This window comes from Hipposideros armiger, unplaced genomic scaffold (genome assembly GCF_001890085.2).
Source record: "Hipposideros armiger isolate ML-2016 unplaced genomic scaffold, ASM189008v1 scaffold_520, whole genome shotgun sequence".
Taxonomy (NCBI): Eukaryota; Metazoa; Chordata; class Mammalia; order Chiroptera; family Hipposideridae; genus Hipposideros; species Hipposideros armiger.
This window is the reverse complement of record NW_017731870.1, coordinates 1,178,374-1,184,289: the sequence shown is the minus strand read 5'-3', so window position 1 is coordinate 1,184,289 and position 5,916 is coordinate 1,178,374.

The window sequence follows — 5,916 nt, the reverse complement described above, 5'->3', positions numbered from 1 at the left end:
AAAAAAAAAGAAATAATGACTGAAAGCTTTCCTAACATGGTGAAGAAAATAGACATACAAGTTCAGGAAGCACAGGGAGTTCCAATCAGGATGAATACAAAAAAAGACCACACCTAGACACATTATAATTAAAATGGCAAAGGTTAAAGACAAAGAGAGAATCCTTAATTCAGCAAGCAGAAGGCAACTAATAATTTATAAGGGAGCTCTCATAAGACTGTCAGCTGATTTCTAAACAGAAACTTCACTGGCCAGAAGGGATTGGCATGAAATATTCAACTGATGAAAAGCAAAGACCTACAACTAAGACTATTCTATCCAGCAAGGTTAGCATTTAAAATTGAAGGACAGATAAAGAGCTTCCCAGACAAGAAAAAGCTAAAGGAGTTCATCACCACCAAACCTGTATTACAAGGAATGTTAGAGGGACTACCTTAAGACAGAAAGAAAATCAAAATTATGAGTAATAAATGACAATAATTACATATCTATCAACAATTACTTTCAATATAAGTGGATTAAAGTCTCCAGTCAAAAGACATATAGTGGCAGAATAAATGAGAAAACAAAACCTTACATCTACTGCCTACAAGAAATTCACTTCAGATTGAAAGACACATACACAGATGGAAAGTAAAGGGATGGAAACAATTATTTCATGCAAATGAAAACAACAACAACAACAACAACAAAAGAAAAAGCTGGAGTAGCAATACTTATACCAGAAAAAATAGACTTTAAAACAAAGGCTGTAAAAAAAGGACAATGAAGGACCTAGCAATCCTACTTCTGGGTGTTTTCAAAGAAACCCAAAATGTATTTTGAAGGGACATGTGCACCCATATGTTTATTGCAGCATTGTTTATAATGGCCAAGATGTGGAGGCAGACTGGTTGTCCATGAAGGGATGAATGGATAAAAAAGAGGTGGTGCATATATACAATGGAATATTGCTCAGCCATGAAAGGGAGTGGGTTCTTGCCATCTGCAGTGGCATGGATAGGCCTGAAAGGTGTTGTGCTGAGTGGAGTATATCAGACAAAGACAGATGCAATGTGATTTTGCTTATATGTGGAATCTAAGAACAAAATTAACAAATAGAGCAGAAACAAACTCATAGATACAGAAAACATTTTGATGGTTGCCAGATGGGAGGAGGGTTGGAGGTGTAAGTGCAAAGGGGGGAGGGGATTAAGACGTACAAAGTGGTTGTTACACAGTAGTCATGGGGATGTAGGGTATAGCACAAGAAATATAGTCAATAATATTGTAATAACTATGTATGGTGTCAGATGGGTACTAGATTTATTGGGCTAATAGATGGGAGGGGAGTTGGGGGTGAAAANCTCTCGCTCTCTCGCTCTCTCTCCTCTTTCTTTTCTGTCCCTGTCTCAAAAAATTATAACATTTTTTCTTACTTTTTTTCTGGTATAATTATTCTTTTCCTTTGCCTTTTTATTACTTAAAGTTTGGAGTTTTATTGTATCTGGATTTGCCATGGTCTCAATATAGTTTTAAATTTGATATGAGAGGGAGAGTAAATCAACACAGTCTGGGATAATATTGGCCTAATTGGCTCCGTTGGCCACCCAGGGGAAGGCACGATGGGTGATAAAGAAGCAGGTCTACAATGGAGATGGATGACTCTATTTTTCCAACAGAGTGCCAAGTCACCGCTCTAGGGTTGCTGTGGAGGCCTTGCGGTTGCTGTGAGCACAGCCCAGGAATATGATCTATCTTAGATACTGGGTTTAATGGCTAAAAGAAATCTTCTAGCCACTGTGCTTTGCTTCAGGTATGCCAGGACATTCTTGTCCCTCCTCCTGCCCTAATTAAGTTGGGAACCCCTCAGGAATCTGAGGTCTAAATTAATTAGCATACTTTTTACAGCAATACTTTCTATGTGTTTACTTGTCATGAGGCATTGTGCTGGGTTTTGACATCCATTAATTCATTAGATTCTTACCTCAACACTGTGAGATAAGTATTAGTAGCTACATTTTATAAATCAGAAAGATTAGAAAAGGTTAAATAACTTGTCCCAAATCATATAGCTAAGAGTTAGACCCCAAATCAGCCCTTGAAACCTCAATCCTTAACTACATTAGGATCTTTCAAGAAGGAATGAAATGAACTGACCCTCCCAGGAGTCTACTGTTCTGGGGGCCAGTGCGGCCCTGAAATGTTAATTTGAGCAGCTCTGCAGTGTGGTGATCATCCAGGCCTAGTGGCCTCCAGATTCTTGCTCTCTTCCCTAACTGGACATTACTGGGACTCTGGAGACTTTGGTATTGACCCATGAGCCAAAATGCCAAGGAGAAGACAAAAATGGCTGTCACGTGCCTATCTCGATAAATTCTGGTCACCAGCTATATCAAGTACATTTATACATTTTAGTCTGGCTGCCTGGGGAGAGGACCATTTAAGGTCTCTTTGTCATATCTCTCACTTAGAAGTCTGAGTGAAAAACCAAGTCCATTGTTTTTTATGCCTCCTTTAAAATTCCTCCACCACTCTCACTCTCACTGTCCCTTCCATCTGAAATACCTTCTCTCTGCTAGACCATAGAATAGAGCTACTTATAAGCTATGTTGAAACTGGAAGAAAAACACACCATGCATTTTTAAAGCATGTTCTCATATAAATTTGAAATCAAATCACTTGGAACAATTGTGGTGCTACATATGTCATTGCATTCTTAATTACATTTGATTCATAGGCTTATTATTTCCCCATCTGAATTCTAAAAATGATTTTTAATTAGGAAGATACAATATTGTCTTAAAATGTATTCAGTGGTCCATGAAACAGAGGGAAAAAAGGGGACAAATTCTTCTGGTAGCAAGAAAAAAATCTGAAACCATCAATATGCCACACATTTATTTTCTTTCTGAAACAATATTATTGATTTTTAAATAAAGAAACCATTTAGGGCCAAATCATGCCATTCAAACTGTAATTGTTCTTTCTTGCTAAACAGAATAGAAGAATATGTGTATTAAAAGTTAACAATTCTAGAAGCAAACACTTTGCTCATGATACATATCAAATTAAAAATATTCTAGCATGATGGGAAAGACAACATTGTTGATTCAGCTTGTGATGATTTTTTTTTAAGTCGTGGGATGGATTTAGATCAGACCTATGCCTGTCTGCACTGTCTTATCAAAGCATTGCCACAGTTCACTAATGAAATGTGGAAGCAGGATTAAGTATACTGGTTTCAGAGCAGGCAAAATCCAGTTGGTGCAGAAAGAGAGGAAATGCCACATTTTTGTCTCATGAACAGAATATTCCAGCTATAACCCAAAACATCTATATCACTTAGAAGTTAAACAGGAAGCCTGCAACCTATGTCTTCAGAATCATTTGGTTGATGTTGAACTTTTAACTATTCCAATTTATATCAGAGGAAAGCAATCATTCAATACAAAACCTTTTAAACTTCGTTATAAGCTAGCTATGAGTGAAAGGAAGGCTTAGTGACTGATTCTGTCAAAATGATTGACCAAGTTATGCTGCATATATTAGAATTTTCCAAAGTGAGTTCAGTGCAACATCAATTTATTAGGATGTTAAAAGATGAGACTTAAAAAATAATGAGATCCAAGAGATCTAAGGGCAAAGTAGATAAATAAAGTGCCTGCGTCCTTCTGTGAACACATTAAAATTACAACTAAACTATAAAACAATCAATCTGGAGAACCATTTAGTTCTATGACTAAAAATATAAAGAAGCCACAACAAGATTTGTAAGAAGGGCGGAGACACAGAATGGGCCCCAAACCTCCATGTGGCAGTTGTGAATCAGAAGGGACACTTCAGCCATGGAGGTTTCCCCAGGAGGAGTGATGGAACCCAGACTGCCACACTGGGCTCCCCAGCCTAGAGCACTGGTGCTAGGAAGAAGAGCCCCAACAACATTTGGCTGTGAAATATAGTGGGGATTCCAACTATCCAGGTGGGATGGAAGGCTGTGGGAAAACCAGATGCCATCTTAAATGGTCTGAGCACAGACTCACTTGATTACAGACACTCACCTTGGGCTCTGGAAGAGGGACAGTGACTCAGGAGGCATAGGAGATATACGGGGCGAGGGTGGGGGTGCTGACTGAGGTGTGTGGCTTCAGGGGGAGGACAGTCGGCATTTTCTCTGGGTTAGGTTCTCCTCTCGTGCAGCTGCTAGGTGGGCGCCATCTTTTCTGGGTTGCTCCCACCCCCACAGGCCAAATCTGAATCTGATTGGCCTGGTGAGCTCTGCTGCTCTACCCTGATTACTCACTGGGACCCCACCCCATCCAACTCCCCCAGTGCGGGAGTCACTTTTTCCAAGATCAGCCAGCTCCGCCCACATTGCTGTCTTTTTTGAAAAACTATTAAGAGTCTAGCAGGCCTCCAGTGGGCAGAAACTGGCCTGGTTGTTCTCTGAGACTTGCTGAGTAGCCCCAGGCTCAACACTAGCAACAAACTTGCATACTGCACAAGGCTCTATCAGCAGCTGAGGCTTAAGGGAGCCAGCAGGTGGCAGCAGGCCTCGGTTTTTTTTATGGAGCTACCCCAGGCCCTGTACTAGTGGCAGAATCCTTAGTTCATAACATGGCCTCTGCCACCTGCTTCCAGGGTTAGCACAGGCAGTGAACAACAGTGGATAGCTTTGTAGCTCCCACCAGGTAGTCCCCAAACAGTGATAGGCAATGGGTGACCCAGGCCTGCACCAGAGGACCTCCCAAGAGGCTCCAGAACCAACATACTTGGAGGCTGGCTTCAGACCACAGCTGAACATCACCCAATTAGCCCCACAAGTGGCACAAAGGGTAATCTCAACAGGCATCAGAGCCCACTAGGGCGAATCCTACTTAGTGGGGTAAGTCCCCTGCACAGTAGCCTGTGAAATGTGGACATAGCCAAACCCCACATCCAGTCAGCCTGAGGGTCAGTCCAACCCACTGATATGCCAATAGCAATCAAGGCTCAACCATAACCAGAGGACACGCACAACCCATACAAAGAACACTCCTGGAGCACCTGGCTCAGGTGACCAGGGACACTGTGCTACTGGGCACCACCAGAGCCTACTACAAAAACCACCAACCCAAGACTGGGAGACGTAGCTAAAGTACCTAATAAATAGAAGCAAACACAGAGAGGCAGACAAAATGAGGAAACAAAGAAATTTGCCCCAAATGAAAGAACAGGAGAAAACTCCAGAAAAAGAACTAAACAAAATGGAGGTAAGCAACCTACTAGGGACAGAGTTCAAAACACTGAATATAAGGATGCTCAAGTGAAAATGTCAACAAAGAGATAGTCAGCATAAAAAAGGACATAAAAAAGAACCAGTCAGAAGTGAAGAATATAGTAACTGAAATGAAGAATGCACTAGAAGGAGTCATCAGCAGACTAGATGAAACAGAGGATCGAATCAGTGAGTTGGAAACCAAGGTATCAGAAAATACCCAATTGGAACAGCAAGAAGAAAAAAGAATCCAAAAAAATGAGGGTAGTTTAAGAGACCTCTGGGATAACATGAAACATAACAACATTCACATCATAGGGGTACCAGACGGAGAAAAGAGAATGCAAGAGATTGAGAACATGTTTTAAGAAATAATGACTGAGCCACTGTGAGCGGCCAGCAGCCAGTGTGAGCGGCCAGCAGCCGCGGTGAGCGGCCGTCCAGAAGCCGGCGACTGATCTGCCTTGCTCGGGAGGAGCACAGTGATGGTGCCGGCTTGGCCCAGTGAGGCAACGTCCTCTACAACTGGGCTGAGGAGCAAGTTGACGGCAACTTGTCTGTTCCCATTCCCCCAATTCCCCAATTTAAAAAAATCATTTAAAAAAATATATATTTTTTTAAAAAAAAAGAAATAATGACTGAAAGCTTTCCTAACATGGTGAAGAAAATAGACATACAAG